The sequence below is a fragment of the Capricornis sumatraensis genome, chromosome 14, assembly GCF_032405125.1.
Source record: "Capricornis sumatraensis isolate serow.1 chromosome 14, serow.2, whole genome shotgun sequence".
NCBI classification, from domain to species: domain Eukaryota; kingdom Metazoa; phylum Chordata; class Mammalia; order Artiodactyla; family Bovidae; genus Capricornis; species Capricornis sumatraensis.
The window spans coordinates 65,782,260-65,800,658 of NC_091082.1; positions in this window are offsets into that span (position 1 = coordinate 65,782,260).

Consider the following 18,399-nt stretch of genomic DNA (forward strand, 5'->3'; position numbering starts at 1 on the left):
AAAAGAACCAGCCAAACCCAGCAACACACAAATCCTTGAAAGTGATTCTTCTCATTTAAGAGAGCAAGACAGAACAACAACAGAAGGGGTAGGAACACCGCCTCCCCCTCTGTGGAGTCACTTTTGTATTCTTTTTAACCAGATTTCTTAAAATGGCGCTGTTTCGTGATTCCCCCATGTTGGTTCTCACTCTTTTGTATGCTGCCTCCACTGAGCTCTCCAGACACGGACTGCTCCTCAAGCTGGCTCCCTTGGGAAACAAGCGACACCCACAGAGGACTGCTCAGGGCAGGCAGGCAGCCGAGTTTCCCACCCCTCCCTTAGCTCCTCTGCTTCCTTGGCCTCCCCAGTTTCAGGGCCTGGCTGCCTCCATGTTCTGCTCATGGTCCAGCCAGAGCGCCTCTTCCAACAGCATCTGTTCTGTCCAAGAAAGCAGCTCTGTCAAGTTAGAGACCATGTATAGGGAATTTTTTTTTTTTTAAGAAAAAAGAAAAAACAACAAAAATATTCATTTTGTGATTGTTTTTCTTGTCAATCAGCTCCAGCCACATGAACATATGAGGTAAAACTGATCCGGTTTAATACATATATTTTTTAAAAAGACCTTTTTTAGGGGAAAAATGAGAGCGGAAAGAAGAAAAAGATAGTTTCCTGGGCTGCTTGGATTTTTAAAAATTGCTCTGTGTGTGACATGTGGGTGCCCCGTGGATGGAGGATATTGCTGTGTAGGAGGCTGGGTGATTAGTGAACACGCAAGTGAAGGCATGTCTGGCTTGACTGTGTGTGTGAGAGAGACCGAGAGAGAGGTTGGGATGGACATTCGATAAAGAATGGAGTGAGGCGGAACTCTTCCAGAGACTTATCGGCTCATCCCACACCTTTTATCCCAGGTGTGAGGGCTGACACAGGTCCTAGAACCAAGACCACCTACTATCAGGAGAAGAGTATGAAAGCTCTCACTCTTGGAAAACTGCAGCCATTGGTCTAGGGTAGATGCCTGCTGAGGGTGGGGAGGGGCTCCCCTTTGCCCACCATGCTGTGGCCATCAGGAGCATTTTCCATACTCTGCATCTTATGGTGTGGGATCTCCCTCTGCTAAAATTGGGAACCATGCAGCTATGGCCTTGGTTTTCTCCCTTCTGTCTGATGACTACTTCCCCAGCCTAAAAAGCAGGTTTGACATAAGCCACACAGAATAATTCATCTTTCTCCCTTAGTGCCTCCCTCAGGTGGTATGAGAAGCATTTCATAGCAAATCTTTTGGAGAACCAATTCCCTGTCTCTTCTCCACATGATCCAAGTACAATGCGTAGGCATGACAACCCCCATTTTATTCAGGCAGAAGTCACCAGATACATACTAAGTACCTCATTCCCTACCTGTGGTACATCTCAGTTGGTACAAAATGAACTGGGAGACAAAAATGATGGTCATGTGTCTCTGCCCAGGGCCGTCTACATTTATTGTTGTATAGAGAAAAGAATTCAGCATTCTAATACTATACCATCAATCCAAGACGACTTGAAATCCTTGGTAGACATAAGCAGCCTAAGGCATTTCTTTCTTTACAACTCCCCTAAAGGCTTTTAGTGTAGAAATCCAGAGAGATGGAATGATGTGGGGATGAACGCAGGTATTGGGTGCCTATTAATGCTTCAATCACTGCTTGCTTCAGGGAGTTTGTATCAAGTTCCTCTTCTGTGGAACATGGAGCCAGCAGATGTCATTTTCATCGGTGGGGGTGTTGATGTGCCAGAGCAGTGTGCTTTTGTTGAGAAAGGGATTGCAACTAGTTGTAAGGCTTTGATAGCTTTCCTGGATGGGGTTTGAGAGGTGTAAGGCAGGAGAGTCTGATTGTCTGCATGCCATCGGAATGGGTGGGCAGAGGGTTTCACCCACAGATGAAAGGCACATCATGCATAGCAATGTTCAGAGTGTGGAGGACAGCAATCGAGAAAGTGTTGTGCACAAAATTAGCAGTTGGATCCTCAGTACCATGAAGGTCATTGTCCCAGTCTGAACTGAGTCAGTACATGAGGGCTCACGTCCCTCCTGAGCCCGTGTCCCAGCTAAGGGTGGGGGAGATTTCAGTTGTCAGTCTCTGAATTGGAGAGCAGACCAGGGAAGAGCCCACCTACAGGGTTATTAGGAAGGATGCTACATCTCCTTATCTCAGACTCTTTGTCTTAGGAAAGCTCTGGGAAGATTCTGGTGTGAAATGGTTTTAAAAATATATGCATTTGGTTACAAAAATTTTCACATCTTGCCTGCTTCAAGGTTTAAACCATGAAGCTGAGTGTATCAACTCCATCTAAAAGTAGTATTTGTTTTTGTTGTTTGGTTGCTAAGTTGTGTTTGACTCTTATGTGACCCCATGGACTGTAGCCCACCAGGTTCCACTGTCCATGGGACTTACCAGGCAAAAATATTACAGTAGATTGCTATTTCCTCCTCCAGGAGATCTTCCCAACCCAGGGACTGAACATGTGTCTCCTGCATTTGGAGGTGTATTCTTTACCGCTGAGCCACCAGGGAAGCCCAAAAGTACTATTACAGGTTGGTAAGGATTTAGGAGTGCCCATCTGAGCCAAGAAGTAAGCACCATTTTGATAGAAGGCCTAAAAGATTATAGTAGTAGACAAGTTTATATTTGACCTACTCACCTGTAATCTGTGATGGATGCCTGACACCTCTGTTCTGAGACAGTGATGGGGTAGCTGGTATAGAAGAGCTTGGATCAAAGCAGCAGACCAAAGACTCCGGTTCTAGAAGGCAGGTGGGAAGAAGAGGGAGAGTAAAGGATGTGTAGATTTTCTTATGAGGCTTTTTTAAAGGCTTGAATTCAGTATGTGTTTCTCAGACAGCTAGGCTGAGAAATGCCATAATAAGGAAAGGCCATCCCCAAATGTTTGCCTAAAGCATCTACAATAATCAGAAGATGTGACTTACCCATTCTCAGACAGTTGCAAATAAAGAATCATCACTAATTAATCAGTATTAGGTTGTCAATGTTGGTGAACTCATTGTGGACTTAAAAGCCAAATCATAATTCAGTTAGTGGATATAACAATTGGAAATTCAAGCTTTAATTGTAACCCCTGAAGAACTAATACATCAAATGCTAATCTGCCCTAATACTTGAGACTAATACCACTAATACTAAATTATATATTTAACACCTTCTGCTGATAATATGGAGAAGGCAATGGCACCCCACTCCAGTACTCTTGCCTGGAGAATCCCATGGATGGAGGAGCCTGGTGGGCTGCAGTCCATGGGGTTGCTAAGAGTCTGACATGACTGAGCGACTTCACTTTCACATTTCACTTTCATGCATTGAAGGCAATGGCACCCCACTCCAGTACTCTTGATTGGAGAATCCCATGGACGGAGGAGCCTGGTGGGCTGCCATCTATGCGGTCGCACAGAGTCAGACGTGACTGAAGCAACTTAGCAGCAGCAGCAGCAGCTGACAATATAATACATACTTATGCATCCATAGCCAAAAACAGAAATGAAGATTGCTCCTAATACTGAGTATCAGATACAGTTCAGATCTGGTTCTTGATATGAAATATGAAAATGGTGAAATTTTTCTAAATTTCACTAAATATGAAAATAGTGGTCATGATGGGCAGAACTGCCTTGAGTGGACAGAAGACATTGCCTACATGATGTCTTGCCCCAAAATAGCACTTCTAGTAGCTGTAATTTCATCATGTAAGTTTATTCTCTTGCATACAAAAGAGACCTTTTTGCTATTATATTTTGTTTAAAAATAAAATATGCTGAGGAAGAAATAGTCAAGTTTAGCTCAATGGCAAACTAGAGGATTAGATTTTTGGAATTGGAAGTTTTTTAGAGGTCATCCAGTCTACTGATTTCTGACACAAGGAAGAGGTAACGGAGCTTTGCCAAGGTTGTATCTATTAACAAGACCAGGAACAGCAGTCGAATCTGCTTTCTCTACTTCTTTCTCTGCCAGTAAATGACATCTGCGTCTTGGGAGATGACAAGGACCCAGTTCAGGGCTTGGAAGTATGAGGGTGGAGAAGCAAAGACCATTTTCCAGAAAGCAGAAGAGGACTACAAAAGAGGCAAGAATGGGACTTCCCTGGTGGCCCAGTGGTTAAGAATTTGTCTTGTAATGCAGAGAACACAGGTTCGATTCCTGGTCAGGAAATTGAGGTCCCACATGCCACAGTGCTACTAAGCCCACGCACTGCAACTAGAGAAACCCCTGTACACTGCAATGAAGACCCAGCACAGACTAAATAGTCAATAGGTGAAAGGATCCCTACATCTTTTCCTGGGATTTTTTTCTAGCAAAAATAATCAGTGGCTATAACAAGTGAAAGAGAAAAGACTTAAGATTCTCCCCTGGGAAGTTCTAAACACAAAGTAGACATGTTTCCATCTGAGATGGAGGGATGAACTTTCTAGTTTCCTGATGACTCTGTCAGCTCAGTGGTTTTTAATTATAGCATCCTGTCACTAATTAGACTTTGAATATCTTTACAAATCTGATAGTTTCTGCAAAACATCTTCGATGTAAAGGTTAAAGGCATCTGGGCACCACTAACCTCCAAAGGCCTTAAACTATATAATCACCATGGCAACACTTTGCTCTGCACTGAGTCCTTGCTTCTTGCAGAGGAAGATCAAGAGTCCGTGGACTGAAGGAGCATCCAAGACGCAAAGCTAAGGCCTGCACGCCAGATCCGGAAAGATAAGATGGGGAAATCAGGTGCTATGACTAGGTTGAAGACACATACCTTTCTTCTGGTTTCTTATTCTGGTTCTGCCACCAGCCATTTCTGTAACTGCAGACAAGTCACTCCACCTCTCTGGGAGTTTGTGTCCCTCTGGATGAGGGAGTTGGGTGTGCTCTGTGGGTACTGGGGAAAACTTCTAGGGCTATCCTTTTATGATATTCAAAGCAGGGTGATACAGAAGAAACATGAGCCATCCATCACACAGACCTGGATTCCCATGTTGGCTCCACACTTATATTTAAGTGACCTTAATTCTTAGTTTATTCTCTTATCTGTAACCCAACAGCTTCATTCCTACCTCCCTAAGGTGTTTTTCTTTTTTCTTCTCTTTCTGAACACTCACTTCTCAGCATACTTTCATCATACTCTCCAACATCCAGGATATTTGTATGCCTTCAGTTCTCTGAAACTCAAGTCCATTACTTCTCTCCCTCTCTCCTTTCTTCCTTTCCTCCTCTTTTATATATTCATCTGGGTCATGAAGAGTTGTACAATATAAAGTGAGGGATGGGGATGCATAAACCAATCACAGTGGTGCGTTCTCTAGTAGAGATGTGCAGTCTTGATGGAGCGCAGGAAGGGAGCAAATCCCCTCCTGGATGACACATGGGTGACATCTGTTATGAACCTTCTAATAAACTATGGAAGCAACACTCCAGGTCTCCAGATGACCTACATAGTGATGAGGCAAAGACTGAGCACCTAACGTGTATCTCCCCTCTCAGAGGGCAGAGAAGAGCAACGACAGTAGCAGAGCCTCACTGAAGGCTCACACTTCACCTGGCTGGTGCCCTTATTTGCAGCTCCTGAGCCCCATGTCAGCAGCTCGTAATGCACTCCAAGACACTCACAGCACCGCCCTGGGAGATCTGTTTGGTGGAGGAGATGCCTCCTCCCCTGGAGGGTGAAGAGTTCTAAAATCAAGGCTCCCCAACTTTAATGTGTATATGATTCACCTGTAATTTGAACTCAGCTGGTCTGTAGGCACCCAGATTCTGTGTTTCTAAGAAGCTCCCAGGTGCTGCTGCTGCTGCTGAGCTGAAGATCACACTTGGAGGAGCACTCTTTTAGAGAAGATGTCTGTCATCCTCCTGCAGTGCTCAGGACTCAGAAAAAAAAGAGCCTCCAAAGAAAGAACAGGGGCTAAGGAAGCAAAGGGTCAATGGTGTGATGACTTGCTTATGAAAATCTTGGAGCTCCCTTTGCCTTTAATCTCTCAACTGGTTAGGGGGCAGATGCCTGACCTATATATACCAGTAGTCTAAGAAAAAGAAAGAGAGAGAAAGGAGAAAGGAAACTTAACTAAATCAAAATCCTATGGGCTGAGAGCTAGCCTGCTTGTGAATGTGTTTACAGGTAAGCAGCCTCACAGTCTGGCTGAATCATGCTGGCTGAGTAAAAGGCTTTTCCCCCCAAGCCTATCAGAGTAAATCTGTTCAGAAGTGGGATAGGGAGTACCTGTCACTCTACAGAAACATACATCAGATGAGATGATTAAATCTGCAGCAGCAATGTGCAAGCACCCAGAGGCCCCAGACTTCAGACTGCTAAGGTGCCATGCCACCTCCAGGCACCTAATCTAAGAAATAAAATGAATTATTTCTGCTTTTCAATTCTGTCCTCCTCTCCTCCAGTCTGTGTGATTACTGCCCTTGCATCATTAATAAAAACAGCCACCAGGATTTATGTAGGGTCATTCTTCCAAGGATCTCAAACTTGGAGGAATGCATCAATCAGTGTTATTTATTGAGCATTTTCAGATAGGAGAAGTGGGGAGCTAAAAACACCCATGTATTTAGTATGTACATTCCCTTAATTCAAAAATTTTGCAGGTGAATTATAGAATGAAACGTGGGAGAGGCTATACAGCTAAGTGAAAGCAGAAGCTGGACTTAGCATGCTTTCGGCAGTCAGGCTGCTTTGGGTCAAATCCCATCCCTGTCATTTACAATTGTGAAGTGTGGGATATGTCATTTCATCTGTTTTAGCCTCAATCTGCACATCTGTAAAAGCAGGGCAATAACTTTGTGTATATCATAGGATGTTGTGATGGTCGAATAAGGTAAATCCTAGAAACAGTAGAGTAAGCTCACAGCACATATTGCATTAGATATGCATTGTCGGTTAGTTGCCAAGTCGTGTCCTATTTTTTGCAACTCCATGGACCATAGCCCCCTAGGCTCCTCTGTCCATGAGATTTTTCAGGCAAGAATACTGGAGTGGGTTACCATTTCCTCCTCCAGGGTATCTTCCTAACCCAGGGATCGAACCTATGTCTTCCGTATGCTCTGCATTGCAGACGGATTCTTTACCTGCTGAGCCATCAGGGAAGCCCAGGTTCACAGCACATATCGTATTAGATAGTTTCCATGTTTAGAGGAAAGAAAAGGAAAGGGAAGCAAAGGAAAGGTAAAAGAAATAGTCATACTCCTCACAGGCAAACTTTGTCCTCGAAACAGAAAAATTTATCATCTGGGGCCCTTACATCAGTAGAAAGGTCTTCAATGACAGTTTTGTGGCAGACATAGATAAGTCATTCAAACAGATATTTCTTAGATAAATCCTCTAACAAAAGCAGAGAATATAATATTATAACATCACCTATCATCAAAATGCCCGTGTCTGACTAGGTTACATGGCCCGGGTACATTGTTTCTGATGATATAAATTATTAGAATGATAGAGTTTGAAGCATCAGAGAGAATGGCTAGTTAACATTCCCATTAGACCGTCTCTTTCAAAGATGTGTGTCTCTTTCAAGAGTGCACATCTTAAGTGCACTTCTAGCAAGTACCGAATTGCAGGCAATTCCTAGTTGAATTCCATGATGGAAAACCAGGATATTTTTAGATACAGACATGAGGGAGGCAGAGTATCTCCTCCAGTTCCATTAGAAGTAGAAGACATATGTGAATAGACAGAAAGGTGGGGAAAGTGGTACCTGGAAAGTGGTAGCACCATGAGCCTAGGCATATATTCCTAGACACAGTGACAAGTCAGCCTGATGTTCACATTCCAGACCCATCCTCCTGCCCTCCATTCTTTCTTTTTAAAACACCAGTTCTGGGACTTCCATGGTGGTTCAGTGGCTAAGACTCCATGCTCCCAATGCAGGAGGCCTGGGTTTGTTTCCTGGTTGGGGAACTAGATAGATCTCACATGCCGTGACTAGAAGATCCTGTATCATGCAGTGAAGGTCAAAGGTCCAATATGCTGCAACCAAGACCTGGCACAGCCAAATAAATAAATATTAAAATAAAATACTAGCTTCATTGAGATACAATTCAAATACTATAAATTTCACCTCTCTAAAGTGTGCAATTCAGTAGTTCTTATTCAAAACTTTGTGCATCAAGCACCACTCTCTAATTCCAGAACGTTCACCTGACCCAAAAAAGAAATCCTGTAACTACTATCAGCAGTCACTCTGCATTCCTCCCTGATCCTCAGCCCTTGACAACGACTAATCTCTTTTCTGTTTCAGTGGATTTGCCTATGGTGAACATTTTATATAAATGGAATCATATAATATGTATGATTTTCTTTTCACTTGCTTGAGAGAACCCTTGAAAGCACACACTTTAAAATTTTGATGAAGTCCAATTTGTTTTTTTCTTTTGTTGCTTTGGTGTCATATCTAAAACTCTACTGCTTAATCTAAGGTCATATAGATTTATACCTGTGTTTTCCTTTAAGAGTCTTAAAGCTATTACATTTAGACTTCTGATCCATTTTGAGTTAATGTTTGTATATAGTTTGAGATGGGAGTCCAACTTTATACTTTTATATGTGTATATCCAGTTGTCCCAAAATTTGTTGAAAAGATTTTTTCCCCCCATGGAATTGTCTCAGCACATGTGCTAAAAATTTATTTATTGACCATATATGTATAGCTCAATTCTATTTGATTGATCTCTATGTCTATCTTAATGCCAGTACCACACTGCATTCATTACTGTAACTTTGTACTGAGTTTGGAAATCAGGAAATGTGTGACCTCTAACTTTTTCTTTGTCGATATATTATGACTATTCTGGGTTTTTTTGAAGTTCACCTTGTCATTTTCTATAAAAAATACAGCTGAAATTTGATAGGAATTGTGGTGAATCTGTAAATCAATTTGCCCAGTATTGCCATCTTAACAACATTAAATCTTCTGGTCTATAAATATGGAACGTCTTTCCATTTAAATTTTTAATTTAATGATATTTTGTAGTTTTGGTCTTAAATTCTCACACTTCTGCTAAATTTATTCCTAAATATTTTATTCTTTTTGATGCTGTTATAAATGGGTTTGCTTCCTTAATTTTGTTTTTGGATTGTTCAGCGTTTGTACCATATATAGAACTAAAATAGATTTCCATACATTGATCTTACAACCTGAAACCTTGCTGAACTAATAAGTTCTAATTTTTTGTGGCTCCTTCAGAATTTTCTATTTACAAAGGCATATCATCTTGAAACACAGTCTTACTGTGCCCCTTATTTTTAATGACTCTTCTTCAGCCAATGCATTCTTGCTTTTGCTGTCAAGATGCATTCTTGTTGCCTCCTGTGAAGGCAAAAGAATTTTTTCTTTATGATCCTATTGGGAGCACCTGAGAAAATTGTTTTACTGCAGGGTCAGACTGGTCTATAGAAAAATATATCACTCTTAGCAGGATTTGTGAGCACACAAATGTATCCAAAGGGCTTCCCAGGTGGCTCAGTGGTAAAGAATCTGCCTGCCAATGCAGGAGATGCGGGTTCGATCCCTGGGTCAGGAAGATCCCTTGGAGGAGGAAATGGCAACTCACTCCAGTATCCTTGTCTGGAGAATCCCAAGGACAGAGGAGCCTGGTGGACTTCAGTCTGTGGGGTCAAAAGAGTCAGACACAACTGAGCAACTGAGCACACCTACACAAATGCATCCAAAAGCTAACATGATGAAAGAGTGAGAATAATCAATACTCTTCTCCCATCTCCAAAGTTCTCAGCTGCCTCCAAGAACCATTCAACAGCAGCAGTGACCAGATCAGCATGGGAAACCACACACACAGCCTCCATGCTTATTCCCGTGACTGTTTAGTTCATGCAGCCACTGTGCCAGCACTAGAGTGACAAATGACAGACACTGGCTTTGACCAGCTGACCAATTCATATGTCTAAATGTTTAGTATCTCTTCCATAGTAGAAGCTCTCTGCTGAGCATTAATACATAGTTCAACTTCCTGTTCACTTCTACAGATCCATCCACACACCGTTTTTCTAGACTTCTTTGTCTCTGATCTTTCAATCTTTCTCCTTCCAGGACTGTGACCAACCAACCATGCCATTCATGACTGCCCATGATTTTCTCTATATTTTTATCTCAGACCACTTCTCTTCCTACCAAAAGTTGATGACCTATGGACTGCACCTGCCATCAAAATTCTTCTCACTAAGAGGATTTGCCCTCATCACCATCTATCACCACCACCCTGCAAATTTAGGTTGGCCTTTTAATTTCTCTGTTATCTGGTTGCAAAGGCCTCCCATTAGGCCACAGATGTGAGCTATGGGAGGTACACTAGTGCCACACGGACGATGCCACTTGAGTCTGGACACCTACTCAACTGGTTTACTTGTGCTCTCTTAACTTTGCTTGTTCCCAATCTTGGACATACCACACCCACATTAGAGTGGACTGCTGTGGGACTAGGCAGCTTTGACTGAATCCAGCTCATGATGGATACTCTGGTCACAGTGTCTTTGGTATCTCATAGTGAGAAGCTCTGTATTTGCTAAAGTCAATTAGCACTTCAGAAACTGCTTCCTAAGGCTGATAGTCCTCTGCTGTGGATGGTAGGGACTCTCTTCAGAACCCCAGAGGTCCATATTGTGATTCTTCTATTTAGGTTTTCTATAAACTCTATGCACTATCTTCACCCACCGTAGACGCTGTTAGTCTTATAGGGTCTCCTGGGTCATACGGCTCAAGGGTCAAGACCAATGTACACGGCCTGGCCCTTCTGATGAGTTTTCCTGACTGAGACACTATTCTAATGTCACTCAGTAGACAGGGGAGCAGTACTGCCAGGGACGGAATATGCTCCCTCTAGAACCTGAAGAGGCTACTAACATTTATGCTCTCTTAGTAGTGGGAGATATAAAATCTTGTTTAATTTGGAGAGGATGGTCTAGCTTTCTTCAGATCCAAACGTTTGGATCCCGAAATAGTTCATTAATGTGCTGAGGTTCTGAAGTTTTAATCTCCACCCTCCAGTGCACATCTGTTTTGCCAAGGCTTCCAACATACCTGCTATTTCTTGCTCATCTGGTCTGATTAGCATGGCACTGTCAATATAATGGGCCAACATGCTATCCTGTAGAATGTCAGACACTTCATATCCCTACCAGCAATATTACAACACAGAGAGTCAAAGTGTTAATATAAACTGACACAAGACCATAACTGTATACTTTTGACCATCTCATATAAATATGAACTGTATCTGGTCATCTTCCTACAGGGATAGAAAAGAATGCACTCATCAGATCGATGGCTACTTAGTGTGTGCTGGAGGCTACATTAATCTGCTTTAGTAAAATCACATCTGGGGCAGCAGCTGCAATTGGAGCCATTTGCATTATTAAGCTGCAATTCATCCTATTTTTGTGTGGGACATTCTATTGAATTAAATGGGGATTTCTCACAGACTGTCACTCTTGTATTCCTTACTTCTTTTAAAAAAACACTAATGTTTACTATTCTCCCCAGCTTGCAATATCATTGCTTTATTTAGTGTCTTGGCTTGATTGGAAGTTGCAGCGACTTCTATCCAGTTTTTACTACTATATTTCATTGTTGTTGTTGTTATTCACTCATTCAGTTGTGTCTGACTCTTTGTGGCCCCGTGGACTGCAGCATGCCCGGCTTCCTTGTCCTTCACCATCTCCTGGAGCTTGTTCAAATTCATATCCATTGAGTCAGTGATGACATCCAGCCATCTCGTACTCTGTCATCCCCTTCTCCTCCTGCTTTCACTCTTTTCCCTATATTTCTTACTCTATGGATTAAAGAATGAGTGCCAAATCCAAATTTCTGCCAAATGCCAAGCATGCTGATTTCAGTTTTACCAGCAGATGACCATCAAGTGTATCTTTAAATCCTGTAGACCCATTGTGAACCAGACCAAGGAATCCAGAATTTCATTTATTTTCTGGCACATACAGCATCACTGTATGGCAATACTCCCCAAATTGACCTCTGAATTCAATTCTAACAGAAAGGCTCTTTTGCCATATTGAAGACTTTGGGTATTCTTTTCTACCAAATGCATGTCAATAAGTAAAACAGCTATGGTCCCTGAGAGAAGGACTAGAGGAGGTTTCAACTGAACACAAACCCATGATTCCTTTTCACAGGGAACCAGACTCTCTTTCTGCCCTTGGTGTTCTGGTTCTGAGAACTGACTCCAGTTTGGAAACTTGAGGACTTCTCTGGTAGTACAGTGGATAAAAATCCACCTGCCAGTGCAGGGGACACAGACTTGATCCCCGGACCCAGGAAGATTCCACGTCCTGCAGAGTAACTAAACCTGTATCACTTAACTACTGAACCCACACCTTAGAGCCCACCACCTGCCACAACGACTAAAACCCACGTGCCCTGGGACCCACGTGCTCTAGGATCCACAAGCCACAGCTACTGAGCCTGCGTGCTGCAACCACTGAAGCTCACTCACCTAAAGCCTGTGTTCTGTAACAAGAGGAGTCGTTGCAATGAGAGGCCCATGCACAGCGATAAAGAGTAGCCCCCACTTGCCACAGCTAAAGCAAGCCTGCACACGGCAACAAAGACCCAGCACAATCCCAAAAAGTTTGGAAATGGCAAAATAAATAAGAATTTTAATTTGAGAAGTTGCCTTCATCCCTTCCTATCATCCATCCTAGATACCTTTTGTATACGTTAACTAGGAAATATCCGCTTTGCCTAATTATCCCCTAACTTTCTTCTGAAAACATCAAGTTTCCATTAATATTTCCTTAGCTATTTGGAAGTTAAATTCCCTCTCCAGCCCAATCCAAAGGCCCTTGGATTTTTCCACATAATGTGGTATCTGTGGGCATCTTTCATCATTACAGTAATTGCAACTACCTTGCTACAGAGGGTTTGAGTGTCACCATGCGAACCTTTATTGTTTAGGGGTCTAGTCTCTACAGTAGCCTCTCGTATCATCAGCCTAGATCTATAGAGAACTGTCATCACTAAGCTTATCTGACTTTCACCAGTGTATTTCTTATTGATGTGACACTTGGAGTATCATTCAGGCCCTCTCATGGAACTTATTCAACAGGTGGGTTTTCAACCTTATATAGTATATGAAGCCTCATGTGCCAACTTCCTTGAAATTTTTGATCTGTTCCTTCAACATACTCTATGGAAATTTTAGCATTTCTACTTCACAGTACGTGTGCCTAGCCTTTTTCCAGAGAAAGCAATGGCACCCCACTCCAGTACTCTTGCCTGGAAAATGCCATGGGCAGAGGAAGCTGGTAGGCTGCAGTCCATGGGGTCGTGAAGAGTTGGACATGACTGAATGACTTCCCTTTCACTTTTCACTTTCATGCATTGGAGAAGGAAATGGCAACCCACTCCAGTGTTCTTGCCTGGAGAATCCCAGGGACGGGGGATCCTGGTGGGCTGCCGTCTATGGGGTCGCACAGAGTTGAACACGACTGAAGCGACTTAGCAGCAGCAGCCATTTTCCCAGATCCTAAAGTCCTTCTTGGAGAAGGAAATGGCAACCCACTCCAGTATTCTTGCCTAGAGAATCCCAGGGATGGGGGAGCCTGGTGGGCTGCTGTCTCTGGGGTCGCACAGAGTCAGACATGACTGAAGCGACTTAGCAGCAGCAATAGCAGCAAAGTCCTTCTAGCAATAGGTTGGTAACATCTCTTAGGTCTCTGTGAGGGTGTCAAATCATATAAAAATCTATATGCAGGCCAGGAAGCAACAGTTAGAACTGGACATGGAACAACAGACTGGTTCCAAATAGGAAAAGGAGTATGTCAAGGCTGTATATTGTCACCCTGCTTATTAAACTTCTATGCAGAGTACATCATGAGAAATGCTGGACTGGAAGAAACACAAGCTGGAATCAAGATTGCAGGGAGAAATATCAATAACCTCAGATATGCAGATGACACCACTCTTATGGCAGAAAGTGAAGAGGAGCTAAAAAGCCTCTTGAGGAAAGTGAAAGAGGAGAGTGAAAACGTTGGCTTCAAGCTCACCATTCAGAAAACAAAGATCATGGCATCTGGTCCCATCGCTTCATGGGAAATAGATGGGGAAACAGTAGAAACAGTGTCAGACTTTATTTTTTTGGGCTCCAAAGTCACTGCAGATGGTGACTGCAGCCATGAAATTAAAAGACACTTACTCCTTGGAAGAAAAGTTATGACCAATCTAGATAGTATATTCAAAAGCAGAGACATTACTTTGCCGATTAAGGTCCGTCTAGTCAAGGCTATGGTTTTTCCTGTGGTCATGTATGGATGTGAGAGTTGGACTGTGAAGAAGGCTGAGCGCCGAAGAATTGATGCTTTTGAACTGTGGTGTTGGAGAAGACTCTTGAGGGTCCCTTGGACTGCAAGGAGATCCAAATAGTCCATTCTGAAGGAGATCTGCCCTGGGATTTCTTTGGAAGGAATGATGCTAAAGCTGAAGCTCCAGTACTTTGGCCACCTCATGCGAAGCGTTGACTCATTGGAAAAGCCTCTGATACTGGGAGGGATTGGGGGCAGGAGGAGAAGGGGACGACCGAGGATGAGATGGCTGGATGGCATCACTGACTCGATGGACGTGAGTGTGAGTGAACTCTGGGAGTTGGTGATGGACAGGGAGGCCTGGCGTGCTGCGATTCATGGGGTTGCAAAGAGTTGGACACGACTGAGCGACTGAACTGAACTCTTCCTGTATTGATAAGCTTAATCAGTCTAGCTAATCAGGCTAGCTTTACTAGCCTGTATTATCTAATCTTATGTTCTGTCCTTCTAGATCCAGGACTCCAGGATTCGGTCCCGTGCATTTGGTATCAGCTACTTCAAGTACCAATTAACCATGCCTTACAGATCCTTTGGAATATGCCCTCTCTCTTCTATAGCAGGCTTAGCACATCTCTAGTCTGGTTTACTGAGATTCAATCTTCCTTATTGGATTGGTTGCCAAGAGGGGTGCTGGGAGTGATCCTGAGGCAGGCAAGCATTGCCTTATAAAGTGCATGTCTCATTTGAGGTCTCTGCAACATCTTCAAGCAAAGGCAGGGATACTGTCTTCTAAGAAGCCAGAGTGGAGGAGGGGACTTCTGAAGGCCTAGCAAGTCAAGGTCTTTACTGTATCTACTTAGCCCATTTCAAGTCTCAGCATCCTATTTCTTCCCCATTAGGGCCCTGTATTTGGCATAGGGACTTACTGAGGCTGAGAATTCAATCCAATGTGAAGCTATACTACTTTAATGATTAAGTCCTGAGCCTAGGTTTTTATTCTCTTGCTATATACTCTGGTTTTAGGAGACCAGGGTTTTCTAAGTACAGCTAAGAAGGCCCTCTAGCTTTCATGTTTTGTCTTGAAATGGTGATTAATCATCTGAGTCTGTCATTATTTATCTTTCAAAAATAAATGGTGCTCAGCAACAGGCACCCAATTCCATGGTCCTTATAATTACATTTCCCTTATCCCTTTAATCATGAGAAACACTGCACAAGGGCATGTATCCCCTTCTATGGATATCCCATATCATTCTACTGCTGGTGATCATCTTAACAATTGCACAGAAATCTCCCTGATTCTAATTGTACTGCCATAGCATCTCAGGGGTAAATTCAACTCTATCTACTACCAGTGATGGGTTTTTCCTTGTCAGAGTTCCAGTGACGGACCTATCTCCAAAACCCATTTTGAAAGTCAGCTTCCTACAACTGCTTTTTGTAACAATGAATTCCTAGATTAGAAGCTTCATGCAGAAGCTTTAATGGGAGCAGTTCTTGAGGGATACATATGTAAGCAAGTGAAGACGGAAAGTTTGAGCAGAAGCAGTGGGTGACTTATAATGAGGTTGTCCCTGATGGCTCAGACAGTACAGAATCTGCCTGCCATGGGGGAGCCCTGGGCTCGATCCCTACACTGGGAAGATCCCCTGGAAAAGGGAATGGCTACCCACTCCAGTACTCTTGCCTGGAGAATTCCATGGACAGAGGAGCCCAGCAGGCTACAGTTCATGGGGTCACAAAGAGTCAGTTATGACTGAGCAACTAATACTTTCACTTTTCACCTGAGACCTAAGCAGACTCTATGAGGAGTTTTGGAGCTTGAATGGCCTTTCAGAATTGTCCCAAATTGAGGAAAGACAGCCAGGTTTTTAAATCTCTAGGTAGACAGTCATTAGCCACAGGTTACCTGGAAGGAGCTATGCATGGGGGGAGGCATAACTTTGGTCAAGGCAATTCCGAGTGAGAGGCATAGCTGTGATCTGTGAGCAGCCAGCAGTTAGTGCCGCAAGAAGCAAGGGGATACGTCGTCAACCCTGAAGAGGGAACCTCCCTGGCACATCACAGCATCTGTTACAATGACATGTCTATTATTACCCAACCAGGACCACTGCCTGCATTTCACAGTATCTTCTAGACTGGCATCTCCACACCCTTGCAGCTATAGTTGTTTATTCTAGACATTCAGGGTTCTTTCTTCCCCCAGGATAGTTTTTTTAGCAAAAAGAAAATACTCTGCTGCCATAGTATCATCACAAAAGATCCACTTGCCTGGATCCAAAAGACACTTGGCTGGCAATAGGGGTCCTGGGTGTGATCACATCAGGTATTTTTGCTATAAGCATTTTTACTGTGAGTGTTTTTGCCACAGATATTTTCACCACAACTAATTGTACATAAAGTGATTTAGTTGTAAAAAATAAAATAATAAAACATAAAAGAAGGCTATAATGAAACATGAAAAATGAGTAACAAAATTAAAAAGACTTAAAAAATACAAAGTATTTGAATATATTTTTTGTTTCTATTTATTTATTTATTTTTATTTCAGTAAAACAATTTTTTTAATTTTTATTTTTTTTATTTTACTTTACAATACTGTATTGGTTTTGCCATACATTGACATGAATCTGGAGCTAAGCTCCCACATGCCTTGCATGCCAAAAGCCAAAACATAAAACAGAAGCAATATTGAATATATTTTAAATGGGTAAAGATTCATGGCAAGATTTTGTAAATAACTGCTTTTATTTTGTGGGTTGTCTTCCAAGTCGCTTGTTCCTAGTTTCTGTGTGTGTGTGTGTGTGTGTGTGTGTATGTACATTGATTTGTCTCCTCATTCAGCATTGTACTTTTTCTTTTTTGCTTAAATTTCTTCCTTCATTAAGAAAGTGAAAGTGAAGTCGCTCTGTCGTGTCCGACTCTTGGCGACCCCATGGACTGCAGCCTACCAGGCTCCTCCATCCATGGCATTCTCCAGGCAAGAGTACTGGAGTAGGGTGCCATTTCCTTCTCCCCTCCATTAGGAAGAGGTATCAGTTTCCCAATACTAAGATGAATGTTTGTAACCAAGCTTTATATTGTGTTGTGAAAGCCTCTGAACTGTTGTTTGTCCTTAACATCTTGTCAGTGAAGGGAACTTCATAGACTACAAAGTTCTATGGGAAATATAGGCTCAACCCTGTGTCTTCGGGGCCCTTGGTTTCTCTCTCCTCCAATGTAGTGAGTTTCAAAATAAGAAACTAGTTTGAACTGTGGTGTTGGAGAAGACTCTTGAGAGTCTCTTGGACTGCAAAAAGATCCAACCAGTCCATCCTAAAGGAGATCAGTCCTGAATATTCATTGGAAGGACTGATGCTGAAGCTGAAACACCAATACTTTGGTTACCTGATGTGAAAAACTGACTCATTGGAAAAGACCCTGATGCTGGGAAAAACTGAAGGTGGGAGGAGAAGGGGACGACAGAGGATGAGATGGTTGGATGGCTTTCACTAACTCAATGGACATGAGTTTGAGTAAGCTCTGGGAGTTGGTGATGGACAGAGAGGCCTGGTGTGCTGGAGTCCCTGGGGTTGCAAAGAGTCGGACATGACTGAGCAACTGAACTGAACTGAACTTGGGGGTGATTCATTGTCACTTGACAGCTGGATAAAGCCACCAATAAAGCTGATAACTGGAAGAAGTACTAACTCATTTCCATCAGTTGAAACCAAACTGTCAAGCAAAACCTGTCAACCAGTTATCTTATCTTCTACAGCAAAATTGCCTTATGGCCAATTAATTATGTGGTGAAAATGTTTGCGGCAAAGATGCTTATGGCAAAAGTATCTAGAACCCTAGATGACAACATAGTGCCTATTAGTGATGAAAGACTAGACCAGCCCACCACTCTGTTGGCACACTGGTTGCAACACTTTTCCTTTCTTTGGCTCAGAAACTGACAAAATAGGTCTGGAATACAGAAGAAAAAATATAACTTGGCATTTCAACTTCTTGCCCGTGACATTTTGCTGATTAATAATCACCTTGAAACTACAGAGCATCGCCCTCTAATTAAAGTTGCCCCTCTCCTGCAGTCTTCTGACCCCCAAACCTTCAGGGTCAAGTCAGA